Source organism: Osmia bicornis, chromosome 1, assembly GCF_907164935.1.
Source record: "Osmia bicornis bicornis chromosome 1, iOsmBic2.1, whole genome shotgun sequence".
NCBI classification, from domain to species: Eukaryota; Metazoa; Arthropoda; class Insecta; order Hymenoptera; family Megachilidae; genus Osmia; species Osmia bicornis.
The window spans coordinates 13321357-13339747 of NC_060216.1; the positions used below are offsets into that span (position 1 = coordinate 13321357).

Sequence of the window (18391 nt, forward strand, 5' to 3'; positions counted from 1 at the left end):
AAAGAGAGTGTATATATATAAGGCGAGAAAAGGGGTAGGTTAGGAAGGAAAGCTTCCTGATGGTGTTCTTTCATGGCAAAAGAAACGGCTACCAGCTGAATAGAACAGTGGAAAACGAAGAAATTGAACTCGTTCTACGGTATGTGTTCTTTCATCGCTTTCCTCGTGTTATCGTTTCATCGATACCCTCCACGAATTAACTTCGAGAACATGATTACGATATACGTCATGCTACTACCAGATGATCCACTTTACATTGCTTTAGCAAATTACTTGAAGATTGATGCGCCAGGGGATGAATATGTAGAGGAGTTTCGATGCGTTTATAGGGTTATTTTCAGTAAGCTTTAAGCTTCAATTTCGTGTACCATAAGTGACATTTTGTAATACTTTTCTGTTATGAAATTAAGTTAGAATTTTTACATTTCAAAATTTATCATTTGATAAGTAGGAAATTAATAGCTTCTCTTATATTTTCAATAACTTTGTTTATACTAAAACTATTAAAGGTGCATTTATATAAAAATTTAGAGCAATCCATAAGCTTTAATTTGATCCATCAAGAGTGTCATTTCGCAAAACTTTTGTGTCATGAATTCTCCTGAGACTCGCCCCCTTCCTCAGCCATACAGTAACCGAATCCAATAAAAATCGTCCATTTCGTATTCGAATCTTCTTCTCTCGATCTGACAATGGAAATATAGAAGTATCTAAGATTCCGTAGAAAGAATTACCCGCACGTGGGCGAACGGTGTTAGCTAACGGAAATTACGTGAGGTGCAGTAACGCGGTTGCATTCCAGAAACTGCACTTTGCGATGCACCGTTGCACCTTTCTCTCCGCCTTTTACCGTTAACCTCTACCACTATTAATTACGACGATTATTCCCGAGAATTGCCAAAAATTAGGATTCTTCCCAGAGGAAATTAGTTGGCGGCCGGCCACCGTTTATGTTACTTTGCTATTGTTACGTTGAAACTACACCGAATGGAATATTTGCATTTCCCTTCAAATATTTGTATTTCGAAATTAGGTTACAAGTGGTGTAACTCACCGTGGGTCAAATATAATTTTCATTACTAGAGAAAATGATCTACTAGCCAAAAATTGAGGTCGGTCCAAAGTAGAATTACACTTCTGGACCGCCTTTTCGTTCAAAGTGCAACTTGCAAGTTGCTGCGTTGCAGCTGACTGCACTTCTTCTGGAGGGCCCTTCGGCATCCGGTCTCGAGGAAAAACTTTTCAGACACACGTGGAACTACGGGGTTAATCGAGACTGATACCTCCATTGATATTTCAAGACGCCATTAAATACCCAAAGACACTTTCGAAGAAATTTGCAAGGAGAATCGCGGTTTTGGTTACACCAGATCGCCGGAATAATTTGCCCGACTAGCAACGGCTGCTACGAGGAACTGAATATTCCCCGTGATTTGGACCATTTCACCTGGTCGTTTCCACGAGAGGTCACCTGGGAAGGACCACCTTCTATAGGAGTTTCCCTTTTGAATATTCATTCACAGGAATTGGCTGGCGCGTTTAAATAGCCCGCCAAGTTTCTACTCACACGTACTTCCGGGTCTAAATTTAAATTCCGGGGGTAGACTTATCAACTGTGGAAAAGGTGTTGAAGATAAAAAACTAAAATTCTGAGATGGCAAATTGCTTAGATATTAATATTAAAATTTTTTGAATTTTCTTGTGAGAGTAAATTATAGATAGAGGCAACATAATGAGAGTCCACTATAGATCCTAATATCTACTGCAATTTATTACTTAATAAATAATTACTCTAAATAATTTAAAAAATTCTTAAGAAAATATTTAAATTAAAAAAATTTTTTTCAAGTGTATCATTATACTGTTTTTGTAATACCCTTTTTAACTTGACTTTGCTTTAGTAATGTCACTTTGTAAATGAATGATTTCATGATAGATCGTTATCACGATAAGTATGCACACAGAGCAATGTTGTATATAATCGTTTTATCTATGTGTACCATTTCACCCGTGTAAGATACGTGTATCATCGATCGACGCACGCGTGCACACCTGTTCCTGTGTACACCGTGATGGCTATTATCGCTTGGCAAACTACATACAAGGTGTTCGTGATAATTTACGAGGGACCTGTTATTTCTTTAACTTTCCTTCAGTCAACACCAGGGCAATTTTGACCTGAGAGCTAGTATTTTCTAGCAAATATGCGCAAGGAGATGATTATTTTTCTCTTCAGTTTGTTTATGTTAAGAATATTAATCAAGCGTTAATACAGGCACTTTTGTGAAGGTTTAAGCTTTAATTTCAAGTACTGTAAGTGCCATTTCGTGAAGATTTTCTGTCATGACTTTCGATTGAAACTTTTTACATTTCGTAATAGATTCTCTTCTATTTTTCATAACTTTCGTCACATCCATAATATTACCGGTGCGCATATACGGTTATTTTCTCTAGAATTTAACCTTTAATCTGAGCTACCGTAAGTGCCATTTCGAGAAACTTTTCTGTCACGAATTCCCATCAGAGCGAACTTCAAACTTCTCCATATAAAAAAATTCCCTCAATACCCACGTGTGACCCAAAAACCCGATTTACAAGACGTAAATCCTCGTCAATCCCAATCGTATTTTCTATAAACGTAATCTCAATAAATAACCGTTTCTCGGATCGTCCGAGAAATGTCCAAGCATCCCGTCGATAGTGTAATCGTGGCTGAACGGTATGCGCGGATACCTTACCGTATAGGGTCATTTACGAATGGAATTTGTTAGCTGTGATTGCGACAAGTATTCGAGGAAAAAAGTGAGAAAAAAAGGGAAGATTGCAGCAACGAGGCCGTAGGAAGGTGGAAAAAAAGCCGAGGGAAGAAGGAGATAAGTCTAGTGGATGAAAGGCGCCAAAAAAGAAGAGCAAGGCCGATGAATGAGTCTAGCGACGGGTTCTTTGAGAACCCAACCGGGTTGTGATTAATAAGTAACGTCGATCTCGGCCAAAGTACAGTTTCCTGAAGCTTCGGCTCCGAGCACATCCGCCGTCATACTTCCGAGAAACGTAAATAACAATTTCCTTCCTTCTTCTTTCTTTTTTCCTTCAAACTGAAAACTCGGAAGTTGACTACAAGGTACACTGTTCCGAGGGATAAATATTGGCGGCGAAGGAGAAATTTCCCGTGCCATGTTCGACTGAATTTCCAAACGAAATTAATGACGGAGAACATTCAACGGTCATTTGTCAAATTTTTCTCTTTTGATGGAAGGCGTGGAAACCGGGTCAGAAGCGTTGCCGATAATTTCAACGAGAAATCTAAATTTACTGATCGTTCTATTAATTGTTAAGCATGATTTATTGGAAGCCGTCGGTGTTTTTCCGGAAATTAACCAGCTGCCGGGATAGAATTAATGTAGATATTTAATTAAGCACCTAGCGGAGCAGTAGGTTTCTTTCTTTAATTATTAATTCACTTCTGTTGAAACTATTAACAAGGCATTTATATTATGTTTTAGCGCAAATTTTAAGCTTTAATTTAATATACCACAAGGGGCAATTTACCAAACTTTTCTGTCATGAATTTTCCTTAGACTATCATGTTAGCAAGCTGCTGGATAGAATGAATGTTTCAGATGAAACGCACGCTTCCGCTTGCAACGGCAGTATTTGTCTTTCCGCGGAAGTTGTTGAGAGAGTTCTGAAATCCTTGGCCATACATACGCGAGGGCCGTGCATTTTATGCGAAAAGTTTCTTCGCTCGGTGATACCTTGAATTTTGTCCAAAGGGCACGGCGCTGGCCATCTTATAATCCAAAGGCAGGCAACAGGATGGGTCTAATTATCCATGCGCTTTGTGCGTACAATGGTTGTGTAAAAGCAGCACTAGCCACTATGGTTGCTCGAACCGTGGATAATTCTAGGCCGATCGCTCACCGTTCAACGAGCCGAGGATCAAAGCAAAAACAGTAGGCTAGCTCTCTAGCCTGGTGAAATCCTCTCCTGCCTTTCAAAGCTCGTTTACCTTACCATTATTTCTTCTTTCTATTTTTACTGATCATTTCTACAGAATTTCCATCAATTTAGAGACCTTGGAATCATTAAAGACCCTCGATTATTACTTCTGTACACGTTCAGGTCCACATGGGTAGACGTACCCATGCTGAATAGGCAATAACATGGAAACCTGTTACCCCTTGCCTGAACGTGTAAAAGCGCGGACCTTGGGATCTTTCGCTTTGTTCATTCCCCATAAAACTATAAGGGATCAATAAATCAATGTCATTGATCTTCCTGTTCAGAAGCTTTCAAGATTACTTATTCCTTGGTGGAACCGGAAAACGGGCAATTTTGTCCGGTCTACTTGCTGAAGAATGGATTTCCAGCAAACGATCATCGGTTCTTGTTAGATCTTCGATTACGTCGATTCAGCTGTAGGAATCTTTTCTCGTTGATTTTACAATCCCTTAGATTTCTTTTCCTTTTTTTTTTTTACTTCGCTGACACCGATCCAACCAGGAAAATTAAATCGCTTCTCCTCTTTTTTTATTTTATTCGTTTCCGATCGGATTGACGAGCAATAGCTGGTCTTGGTTCGTGACTATCGTCTGACGTAAGAGAAAGTCTCCGAGCACAGGGGGGAATCGGAAACCGATGGTGACGACGTTGCTGGAGGGAAGTGACTCTCGATCTACGGGTTCGTCGTCTCCGTGTCTGGAAAGTAGGGCGACCAGCCACGCCTAACAGTGGCTCGCTCTCAGTGCGTACAATTACCAGCATAGATGCTTTCCACACGAAAGACAGTGTAAGGGAAGGTGATTATACTATTAGGATGATTATATTAAGGGGTAAGGCTAAACTGATTAGAAAGACTATACACACTGAAAGGCTATACCGATAGAAGGACTATACTCATAGGATGGCTATGTTGATAGCTTAGAGAAGCTAAACTATAATACAAGGAGAGTTGTTCTAGGAAGATTGTACTACATTGCCATTTTCCCTAGAGTAAGCCTACTCTGCTCAGAACTGTACACATCATGAAAGAAACCACTTTGTTAAGCGATCCTCAGGGAACAAGGGAATCCAACGTGAGGCTTTGTAGAATTTATTACAGTACCGCGTGAAACTGCAATGGAAGATTTACGTAGCTATTTTCAGTAAACTTCGAGCCATAAATGTGATTTTCAAATTACCTTTCTGTCATGAATTCTTATCAGAATTTTCAAATTCCTAATTTAGATGATTGGTACATCAACGATTTAATAGTGTACTTTTTTCTTGGAGCGAAGCTCCGCTATTAAACGACTGATCGGAATTTTTGTGACTTTTCAATTCAAAATCTAGATTATCAATTTTGACCATTCTTTGCAAGCCGATCACAGTGGTCACTGTGAGTGTTTATCTATACATACATATAAATAAAACTGAATGGTTTTTCGCACCTTGCTAAAACCCAAACATGCTTTTGCAAAAATGTTGTCTGTCTGTCTATCTGTCTGTTTAAACGGGCTAATCTCCGAAACAACTGAACGAATTTTAACGAGACTTTCATTGGCAGATTCAGAATTTATAGAGTAATAATTTAGACTCCTTTTTATTCTGGAAATATTCAGAGATCTCGCGTAAATTTAAAATAACTGTAAAAATCAGGCGCTAACGAGGCAAATTTTTTACAGTCCGTTTATGCAGATTACGCATTTACACATATATATTATACTGATTTTAATTGTGAAACCCGAAGAGAGAGGCAATCAATCACAAAATTAAACAAACTTATGTTTATTTATACACATATCGCTAGTATAGAATAAAATCAGAGATCGGTAACGTCATTGATCGCGCGAGCTTCGAATTCGTGTTCCGTAAATTAAAACTCGGGTTGGTTTTGTTTTGTTCTGATCGACTTTTAAATCACAATATCGTTCCAGTATGTCAGCCACGAAGCGGATGGCGGCCCAGTTAATTTATAACTTTGCTCTTATTAAGAACCTTGAGGGTGCATTTACACAGTAATTCGTAGCAAATCTCAAGCTTTAATTTGGCGTACCGCAAGTGTAATTCCGTCCAACTTTTCATTCATGAAAACTCGTCTACAAACAAGCTCTCATTTCCAACGCCGAAACTCCTAATTGACTCGCCAATAACTCCCAGCAATCTACCGGCACGTGTCTATATCTCCTAGTATCACCCACTGAGAATCATAAATACTATCTGAAACAGTGGTAGGAGAAAGGATACGGTTGTTACGTCTTCACGCTTCCCTGAACAGTTCGATTTGCTTAAGCAAGCCAGCACCCTCTGGCACATCAGTTTAAATTCAGCTGGCGGTCAGAAACAGAGGGGGTGCGATTACCCAACGGCTATGTACCTATACGTTGACACACGGTGGCATTGGGCTACGTGTGCAAAGTAGCTACTAGGGATTCGACCGTATGAATATTCAAGGCTTGCCTTAGCGGCGATGAAAATTCGATTGCTCCGCAGCTACGGTGTCTGACGACCGGCTATATACGACCCAACACCGCCACCTTTGCCTACCGTCTTCCACAAGACTTCCGTCCATGCCGATCGATGACAATCGTCCACCAAAGGGTACATACAGAATCCATCAAAAGTTTTGGGTGTCTTAGGGTATGGACACGGTAGACAGCGTTTGTATGAAAAAATTTTGTACGATAAATTGAAAAATGAACCCATTGAAATAATTTCAAACCCCCCAAAAATTGGCAACGTGGATGATAGAATGCATCATCCGTGGACTTAAGTATTGTATTATGATTTTTTGAAAGAAACTTTTGAATCGAAGTGTATATGGGGCTCATAACCTTCCGATGCAATACGGAAAGCAGGTTCTATGGGATAAGCCAGTGACGGAAATTGGAAGACCGGGAAGTTGTGATGCATTTGTTCCTCGAGATGGTCGGAATTGAATTTTCCTCGGAGTTCATCGATATGCAGTGAATGCAGTTGACACGTTTGGACGGTGCATTTGTCAAATTGATAGATGTGGCGTTTAACGACACATTATACAACCGTGAATGAAAAAATGAATGATCTGAATGATTCAGGGAATTATCTTGTAAATAATCCATTGAGAAATTGATACACTAATCGGTTTAAAGGAGGTTTAGGGAAAAATTGATACTCTTGATTAATCAATCAATTTTTCCCCCCAAAAATTCTTTGATAAATAGTAGATCTACTATTACAATTTTTGTTTTCAATTTGTATACAGAATTATGTATTTAAAGGGCTTACAATTCACCTAACAGATACTTTACTATTCCATTAGAATGTGCGCGATCAGCTTACAATAGAGAGGCAAGAAACAGCAGTGCATTTTATTGGTAAAAGAAACCTTCTCTTTCTATACTGGGACACCGAATCTCTACGTCTATATTTGACCCAGCTTTTTTATTACCATCATTTCGAAGTAATAACAAGTTCGATCCATGTAGCACTTGAAGATAAGAGCTTTCCGATACTAAGAAAACTTGTTTTTGCTATTACATTAAGTCAGTGGAATTTATTCTTACTCGATGGGTCTTATAGATCTGGATAAACGTGCTAGATACTATCTTATTCCTCTAGGGAATTTTTCTTCAATTTTCTATTTGGTATTTACATATACAAAGAAGGAACAATTTTCAAAATTCATAAATAATCCAGAAATAATAATTTTGAAAAATTGTTAATAAATAAGATCAATTAATTCAATTAAATTTGACCCTGTATCGATTCCAAAACAGTTGATTAAAGAATTAATATTTTTTAAAATTGCTTTTATTTTTTCATTTTTCTTATCGATTTCTCAGCCCCTTCTTCTTGCCACCCCTTCTCTTTTGTCTCATTTTTATCCTTCTCTTTCTATTCAGGTATAAGATAGAGCTATATGCCAGCTGCCATTTCTGCCCCTCTCTTCATACATCGTGTTGTTCGAACACATTGGACGTTTCTGTCTCTCCCCTTCGTTTAACCGTTGCACACGTTGCACCCCTTCTGCTTCCACGAGTGGCTTCGATTTTTCTACTATATATCTACTTCTGAAAGTAATTTAATTTCCGTTCTCTCCGTTTGAATGACTCAGTCGAGTGTGAAGAACATTATCAACCCTTTCGTTACAAAATTCAATGATCGGGTGCAAAGATATCCTTACAGACAAAGGATAGTCAGAGTTCTATAGAAAATGAAGTAGCAGAAATAATGTGCTCAGAAATCATTAATAACAACACCATGAGATACCATGAAACATTCACGAAATACCATAAAATTTCTAAACTTGTGTATCAGATGGCAAGAATGCAAGGAGATGACGGTGGATCGGAGACAAATAACAAAAAGATTGAGAAAGAAAAATGTAAGAGCTGGAATCGAGGGCTCGCGGCTCTTCTCGGAGAATCTCGTTCAAAGTACTCGGCAAACGCGGAGCCTACATCCATTCATGATTCTTTCAAAGGAATCCTCTCTATCCTTTCATATCTACTCTTTTCCCCGGCCTCTCAACGACTGGCCCGTGTGGACCGCGGGGCTGAAATTATTTAGCCACAGCTTCTCTACCCGCTGGCAATGCGCTTATTCTTCTTTTTTCTTCTTTCCGCTCGCTTACTTCTTCGAGCTAGCTGAAATCAATCGCTTCGCTCCGACGAAACAAAGAAATGTATCGGTATCAATTTTTTACGGTGCAGATACTGCATCGTTTTTCCGCGATATCTCTGTTGAGAGATATAAATATGATAAACCGATTGGCGTCGACTATCACTACTCACTTAATTGGGCCAATCAAATTATGATTTATGTAGAAACACACCGAACGGGAAATTCTGCTCTTTTAACGATTGTGATTAAATGAGAAATTACTGTAACATAAATTTTGAAATTCTCTATTGTTGCACAGGATCAAAGGTATTAATAATTATCAGATTATTGTAAATGGAATGATTTAATACTTTAATAGCTTTCTTTATATATATATTTTTTTAGTTAATTTATATTCCCAATATTGAAGTGGCGCTTATATAGAAATTTTTGGAAAGATTTAAGCTTTAATTTAATGGCTCATAAGTGTATTTTTAAGATACTTTTCTGTCATGAATTTTCAACAGAATTTCCACCGTATCAAATCTGCATATTTAATAGGCGCCAATTTCATAGCCTTTCTTTTTTAATTATTTTCATACTTCTGTTAACAATCTCCGCGGTACATTCATGCGGTAATTTTCAGTAAATTTTAAGCTTCAATTTGGTACATCGCAAGTATAATTCTGTAACAATTTTATGTCATGAATTCTGCTGAGACTGCAAATGAAAGAAAAGCTGATGAGATTCATAATTTCTTTTTCTTTTAATTCATGACGAAACGTTTCATTCAATCAGCCATAGTCTCAAACTGCTTGAAAACTTTTGTTAAAGCCTGGTCTCGAATTTAAAATGGTCTCACGCGACCAGGATCGATCGTGTAACAATTAAAGCGACCGGCCAAGCAATTAGTCGAAACGATGAAACGAAACTTTCAAATCGCGATTAAAAAAAAAAGTCGTCTCACGAAGATCAATAAAACGAAAATAACAAAGTTTCTCAATAATTTTTTGTCTCTACGAAGTAAATCAAGTAAATAAATAATAACGAATAAACATTTTGTTTCGACATGAATTTTAATAAAACCCACTTTATTTCCCAATTTGCATTTATCATGATATATTCGACATCCAGTTTATCATTTTTCTACAAAACTCACAAATTTTCATCGATTCTCGCGTAAAACCAATACGCATCTGTTTCATACGATTCTACCTTGTTAAAACAAAAACAAAAAAATGTGTCTCTACGGTTTTAAAACGATCCACTACATTATTGGTTTCATTCGATTCTGTTTTACAGAATCGATGATAAAAATAAAAAATTGCACTTGTCAAGAACTGAAGGTGGAAAATTTATTATTACAGTTTCCTTTCGAAATTTTTTATTTTTTCGATAACTTTGAATTTGAAAAGCTACGTTTTAATAATATTTTATTCGATAACAATATTTCTACGGCTTCTGATGAAATTTCAACATTAAAACAATTTATGGAGTTTCATCTTTCGTCGTATTAAACAATATTGGAAATAATGATGAAACACTGAATGATACATTTCAAATATTATTCGATGGTGAAGTGATTGAATGCAAGCATTCCTTGGAAACCATCATCCATGGTAAAAGACCGGAAACGAGCGTGCAACAACCATAAGTAAGTACGTCTAACGGTATACCATCCTCTTTCTTATCCGCCAATTCATGCTTACAATATTCTGTCTTGCGCTAAGAATATCAAAGCACTTTAAGGAGAGTAACTGAACGAAACATATTTTTGGACCGCGACCATAGAGAGAGACTACTTTGAGCTTTTTTTCTTTTAAATCATGATGTAAATAAAAAATCCATTATAGCCAGCTTGTTATACAAATCTTAAGGTATAAGAAGGTATTTTTAGATTTTCTATATTCAAGAAAATGGCGGAGTTACAGGTATCTCAAGATGACTACTTCTGAAAAAAAGTGTCTGCCTTTGAAACAGCTGTAGCTCTGCCACTTTATTAAATACAAAAGATTAAAAAATATTCTTCTATATCTTAAAGTATGTAGAATAAAATGTATACATATAATAAATTTTCCATTTATTTTAAGATTTTTTCAAAAAAAATTACGAAGCCAGAATCAGTTTCAATGCACGTTTCTACTGAAAGATAAAATAAATTTTTGAATGATTCAAGAACTCAAAGTTCAGTTTCAGTAATCTTACCGAAGCAACGATGACTTAGCGGTAGCTGACAGAAGCGCAAAGTTAAACAAGAAAACGAATCAAACTACCAGCGCGACCTCAAATTCCTTCAAACACCATCAACGTCAGAAATTTCTGTAACATGTTTCACAGACCCTACGTAAACGCGTTAAAGTAGGTGCCTAGGTAATAACCTGAACATATACTAGCCTGCGTTGCTAGAAACTTTCTCCAACCCCACAGTTTCACCCTAAAGTTACTAGAACACGTGGATGTGCACCAGACTCTACCAAACTGGAGATTATAGATTGTGTGCCTATCAAAATTGGTCATTGTTCGCACCTTGAATGATGCAGGAGTCATTAATGATACCAAATACAAATTTAATAAATTAAACAAAATTCTAAATAGTTCACTCTCAAAACTGTCCACGCGATATCGAGTGTTGAGAACAGCGTACTATTAAAGACAATTCCAAAATGTTGTAATTAGTCATTAAAAGGGTCAAATTTGAAAATTTAATTAGTCGTAATCAAATCTAAACGAGGGATTAATGGTCCCTTTGATCCATTATTAGTGATACGCAACAGTAACAATTATCATTATTGCTTTTTTACTAATTACTCGTACAATACGTATAACTTGTTTCCCGAGCAGACGGGATAACATAGCGCTTTACACAGGAAACACATAAACGACAAATAATATCGCGCTGAGTCAAAGGAATGATTAAATGCAGGATGTTTATGTTGGGTATAATTCACGTAAAATGGTTACCCTGTCTCTGTATTAAAGCGCTAAGCAACGCATAAATTGTACCGGCTATTCTCTCCCCGCATCGTGCAAAATTATTATTTCGAATTTTCTTATTGAATGAAAAGTTCAATTGGAATAACACCACGAAATGTCCGCAGTGTAGCAGACCAACGAGATGGTAGAAAGCATCAGCCATAGTAAACTTCAAGGCTAACCATTCGCCAGTGTACAGTCCACGGCATAAATAACACGACCAGCGACCATTTTACAGTGCACACTAACCTCTGAGTATATTTATATTTATTTGTTTATAAATAAATATCAAAAAAATTGTATAAATGTATTAGATATTAGATAATCAATGTTAAGCCAAAATGAAGATGATTTTTCTAAGATGAATGACCGCTATAAAAAGTTTAAAAAAAAAATAAAGATAAATGAATGAAACTCTTTGACCTGGACACAAATGTTACCCCCGACCATTTTCTCTTATTCTTAAGATACTTTAACTTGGTACACCTGTTTTGTAAAACCTTTCCAGAACAGTGACAAAAGTCTCCTTGGGTGGTAAGGACATGCAGTTGCATAACTATGCAAGACCACGAAAAGGTAAGTTAGCAAAGGGAAGATTGTTCGTCCGGAAGCAACGATTCGTCGGATTAGCGGAGTAGCCAAGAATTTTCCGTGCCGACGGATACAAAGGAAGGGATTTGTTCACCCTAGAACAAGCCATCACGCGCAGCCAATGCGTCTGCATGTACGTGATAAAAGCGTGTCTCTTGATTCAGGGTGCAGTGACGCGTTTCGCACCTGTTGGAATGCGACAGAGAATCAAAAGGAGACGGGGTCAGAAAAATAATATTCCCAATAAAATAAATGCAACAGGAAAATATCATATAGAAAAATGATATTTCTGATCTCTATAATGACCTCCTTTAAATTCCAAACACAAAGGTGTGTAGATTACGACCCTAAAATAATTGAACTAGACTTGATCCCCAGTAACCAGTAAAAATTATGAAAACTATCACTCCTCGAAAACAGTGATGGAAAAATCGTATAAACGTCGAATGGATAAAAAGGATTACGTAAAACCGTTTGCGAAAGTAAGTCTCATTCAAGACCGGTCGGTTAGGTGTCCCCGTATGTACCAGCTTTGACCGAAACGAATCCACCGTCCAATTACCTGCCATAAAGCCACGTGAAAGTCCAAGTGGAAACTTTTTCCTCTCGTGACGAAAAGATTTCGTTTTCGACACCATGAGACACAACGATCGTTTATTCTTTTCTTTTTATGTCATCCAACCAATGAGAAGATATTGCTCCATTTCGCGTGGGCCGAATTGAATGGTCAAATTGTGTAATGCTATAGTACACCTGTCCATCTTTTTCATTAACCTTTAAGCTTTAAATTGATATAGGACAAGTGCCATTTTAAAATACTTTTATGTCTAATAGGATTTTTTTTAAATTCATAACTTTGTTAATACTAGGAATATTCTAGGATCGTTTATATAGAAATCTCGAGAAAAGCTTAAGCTTTAAATTGTGGTATCATGAGTGATATTTGGAGATACTTTTCATTCATGAAATTAAATTAGAATGTTCACATTCAAAATTTAGATATTTGATTTACAACAATTTCATAGTGTTCTTTTAAAAGTTTATCAATATTAAGAGTAGTAAAAGCGCACTTATACCATAATTTAAGGCAAATTTTAAGCTTTAAATTGAGGCACCATAAGTGCCATGTTGAGAAACTTTTCAGTCATGAAATGGCGTCAGATGATTCCCATTTCCAAATCACCCTACTTCTTCTTCCTAAGCCTTGCCCACTAATTTCTATCTTTATGAAATCCCCTTGCCCTGGGTAAAAAAAGAAACCTCAAAGATCCTAATAACAACCAGCTATAAAAAGAACACGATGGGTCAAAAAAGCCAGCAGTAGAATTTCTCAACTAGAGTGTACCTGGCCCACGCTGCTCGTTTCTTACTTCTCGGTGGGTATATAATGGCCTCTTCCCGCCCCGATCTTCTACCTTCACGCTCGACCGTTCTGGCAACCGATGACAGAGCTGGCTAGTACAGACCCGTACTCGTTCGCCATTAAAGTGAGAGCAAGCAAGACAGGACACCACCGTAATGGAAATTGTACTCGACGAGAACGACCGAAGCCTGCTCGCGTATCAAAGAGAATGAAAAAACGTCTAAAAATTTTTAGAAAACAGAATGCTAGAAGTCCTCTGAAAGCGCGGGAAATTCTTACTGGAATAATTTAATTAAAATTTTACAAAGGTCAAAGAAAATAATGAAATAAACCTGTTTCTTCACGATGAACAAATAGAATGAAGAATACAATCATGAATATTGTAATGAGATACGGAAGAGAATAATGATGATACGCAGATAAGAATATTTATTGAAAAATCAATAGCGGAGCAAGGATATCAGTGATGCAGTTGCTCCTCATACTTATTCAATGAAGGAAAAACAGTAGGTAAGAGTATCGGGTCATTCTCTTGCTTACACAAGAGGAGTACCTTGTTTCTACTGCATCTGTTTATGAATACATTATTAACTACCATTTTGCAATTATTTCAATTTAGTATTCAATGCTGTAGAAATATTTTAAGTTATGCAATTCAAGGACATAAAATGAATAAAATAAATTTTTAGAGGACGGATCATGAAGAGAGACCAACATTAAACCTTTCAAGTCAAAATCATTCTTCCTCATTTTTTTTCTCCTACGTCATCAAGTAAATAAAAAATCCATTATAGCCATTTTGTTGCATATATCTTAAGCTGTGCAAAGATATTTTTAGATTTCTTTTTATTCGACAAAATTGAGAAATTACTGTTGTCTGAAGATGACTACCTCTGAAAAGAGAGTGTCTGTCTTGAGGCAGCTGTATCTCCGCCATTTTATTGAGTGTAGAAAATCTAAAAATATTCTTACGTAGCTTAAAATATGTAGAATAAAAGGTATATAACGGATATTCCATTTACTTCAGGGTTTAAGAGAAAAAAATATTATTCGTTGATCCTCTTCATCCTATGTATATTTATCTACTTGGCACGATTCCGAGTATCAGCTTCGCCTCTTTGCTCTGGTATCACCGTCCATCGGGACGAGAGGGAATTAAAAAAGAAAAGAAGAATGTTTTGTCTAGACGGTTCCAAATCGAGAACAGGAAAAGAGTTAGAGGAGCAGCAGTCCTCGTTGGCGAATGTCCGCGTGTTTCAACGTTATATATGAACGTATAACCATCCACTTTCTCTTCCGCGAGTCTCAACCTACACGATTCTCTGCTTCAGCATGAATAGTCTACCCGTGTCGTCGGTATCAGCTGTTCACGATGACATTAATGACCGAAGAGGAGGCGATACCTAACGTGACCACCACCTTGTCCCATGTAAATACGTGTTAAAGAGAAAAGCAAGATTTACAGAAGGAAATAATTATTTGTTATAATAGAAAATTAAGAAATTTTTTGAATGCCTTTTGAAGGTAGTAGATCTTATAATTTTATACCATTTTCCAATGTGGAAATTCTAATACAATTTCATGAAAGAAAAGTTTTTCAAAATGGCACTTGTGATATACCAAATTAAAACTTAAAACTTCATGAAAATAACTACATAAATGCTTCGTTGATATTCTTAGTATAAGCAAAGTTATTTAAAAAAATGTAACCATGTGAAAATGGACCATATGAAATGCAACAATCTAATAATTTTATCTTTTCAAATTTCTAACTTCGCTAATATTAAGAATGATAATGGCGCATGAATACCGTAATTTAGAGCATACTTCAAGCTTTAATTAGATGTACCACAGGTGCCATTTAGAGATTCTTTTCTGTGATGAAATTACATTAGAATTTTCACATTTCAAAATGAGCTATTTACAACAACCTATCCTTTATTTGGCTACCATTGATGTACTAAGTACTAAATTTCCGATTAACCTAATTAAATTCCCAGAAAATAGCAGAGATTTTATAAAACCAAAATAAAGTTCTTTCAACCAAACAAAATTGTAGCAAAACCAGCCACTGCTTTTGCATAATGCATCCGAGGGCTGATATCCAACAAAATGCCGTTAAATCTCCGATATTTAACAGAGCGAGCTTAATAAATGCAAGGCGTAAGAATACGTTGAACGATAAATCATCGTTGCCTAGACAGGATTTATACGTGTTCAGCAGGGCAAGAAGAGTGTTCATAAATTTCTAGCAGAAGTCAAAGTTTGCCAATTAGAATAATATGAAAACCGCTCAGCTTCTCGGATTTACATGAATCGTCTGTTCACAGTGGCTGGGTATCAACTCTCGACCGTGACAAATGACCAGAATGGAATAACGCCAACTTTACAGTGAACGATTAAGATTGTCGAGCATACTAGGATCCTGATTAATCGTCGGCATACATTATGCATAGATATCAAGCAAGAAAAAACTTCCACGCGAATCCAGATCAAATCATTTACATAAACAAAACTTGTTTCAACAACGAGAACCATGTTAAAACTATTCGTTAGAACTTTTTATTAAACCCTTATTCGATTAAAAATGAAAATTTTGATTTAACTTCATATTATAAATATACAAATTAATTTGATGCATTTGAAAATGAGAAATTTTCCCGCCATAAGAGCGCGGAAAATATTTAAATTTGAAATCGAATTAATTCATACGGAATTTTAATACTTAATTAAATATTCCAAGTATTATATTTATTATTTAACTTAGAATCCAGTTAATTATTCTGACCCCCATATGTATTATTTCAAATTTAGAGAAGCGCGGGAAATTCAAATTCAAAATAAAGCCTAATGGTTAACACGTTTCAAATACTAACAATATTTTCGATTCGTTCAGCCCCTTTACAACCTAAGAAAGAACGCTTTGGTGGAGGTAAACAGCAGGCTTTGCATTGGGACGAGTAAAGTATGTCATGTTTGTTAAAGAAATATGTACAGTAACCTTTCGCGTGATCCACGAACTTTCATCAAACATTTACAGGTCTCTTCAACGAGAGAAAGTTACGAAAAAAGCCGAAGAAGCCGTCGTACTTACGGAAATATATTATGCATTTCTTCGACTACCTAATGAAAAGAGAAAGTAATGATATATTGTCTATCAAAATATGCAAATACGGAAGAATCAAATTTATGAGTATCCATATCATTTTTGTATAACATTTACTATATGTATATCGTATTAATTATGATTCTTCTTATACTGTTACACACATTTGTTTACCTTCGAAGGTAATTTGAGGTCAACGTCCTAACCTCTAAGATGTTCAAGGATAAACTGTATTTCCAATTACCTAATACCGTTTCGATCAAATGAAGTTTTAAATCTTTATAAAAATTCATACTCAAAATATTAAACTCTATTTTCCTAAAGCCCCGTATAGCGTCAATAACATTTGGGATGTTTTCTTTGAGCCTGGTAAAGGCCCACCGTGACTCGAAGCTTATCGTGTTCAGCCACCACGCGTCGTTACGTTCGTGGGGCCCGTCGAGCAATAAGCACGAAACCGGTTCTAGAGTCGTACAGAATGGCCGGTATAGCCAGTCAACGTGTATACATATGCAAGGCGACTTTCTAAACTTCCGTCGCACACGTATACGCTTTATTTTTCATTGTTCACCTTCAGCGTGTCACGTTGGAAAGATTGGAAGAGAATTTGCCTCGTTAAACACTACCGTGACATACCGATGTCTCTAATAACGCTACGAAAACACCCGATCGCGACGCGTCGCGGACCGAACACGCCCGAAGGGAAATAAAACGCGAAGAATACATACGTGGAACGTATTTGAGTAACAATAACACGAATGATGGTGATTATTCACGTGCTTGTTTACATTTTCGAAAACTTTGGCTCGGAAAAACACAGTTTGAAATAATATTTAGCTGTTTTTGCTTCTTCAGATGAATGAGAGGAGAGAGATTCTCAAGTGAAAATGCGTTCAGTTTTTGACCGTAGTGGCCACGCTAACGCACGCTAGTGACGCGCCACGGCGTCGTTACTGCACACGTGTATTTACTATTTATGACAAAGGGGACGAGAATAAACCAACCGTTATTTGCCGTTCGTGCCAAACGCCGTGCAGCTCTTACACGCTACTCGCATTCTTAATTACGCCAGTAGTAAATGCGTATTTTTCACTCACCAGAAACGTAATCTGGATCGGGTACTGGGTTGTATTCGTCCAAAAGCAACAATCCTTTTATAACACAAAAAAATTCCTCTACGGTGGCACGGTACGAACGTTAAAACACAGAAAAGTAACACTAAAAAACACCACCGAATACACTGTCCTGTTGGAATCTGAATCACGGCACAAAACAAAAAAAAGGAATTTTGTTGGACACGTAAAAAAAGCTTCGGTAAATTACACGAGAGATTACACACACAAGACGAAACGAAACGACGCGCGCGCTGGTCGAGACGCAACTGCCGTCACTGCCGACTCCGTTTCCCGCTGTACCCCACCCCTTCCCTTAGACCCGCTCCGCTGACGCTCGGCCATTCCCGCCACTCTTTCCGAACTATTCTTCGCTCCCTTCTTCGGCCTTCGACGATTCCTCAATACACTGCACGCAATACCGTGTCCGATCAAAGACCCTGGACACTTGTTCGGACAATGTATAAAATCTTATTTAAATCCTCTTGATAAATTACACCTTACGCGCGCGATTCATGGTACAATTACTCGCCTCCACCGTATAATAAGATAATAAGTTCATCTAAAAGATTTCACGAGTATTTTCTTGAATTTTTTAATTTTCTTTCAAATACTGAGCTTATCATTTCTTCCCGAAATATGGTGTATCAGAATAATTATTGTTCGTACTTGCGTCTGAATTTT

The 18391-nt window shown here is 37.0% G+C and overlaps 1 protein-coding gene across 2 annotated transcripts in view; it reads right to left on the reverse strand.

The window, feature by feature from the left end:
- The window catches only part of LOC114872807 (semaphorin-1A-like), a 125139-nt gene extending 107157 nt beyond the window's left edge, over positions 1-17982 (reverse strand). For both annotated transcript variants that reach the window (XM_029180418.2, XM_029180417.2), the window contains exon 1: positions 17693-17982. The gene's annotated coding sequence lies outside the window, so the exon portion shown is untranslated. The remainder of the gene's footprint in view (positions 1-17692) is intronic.
- Positions 17983-18391: the final 409 nt, after the last annotated feature.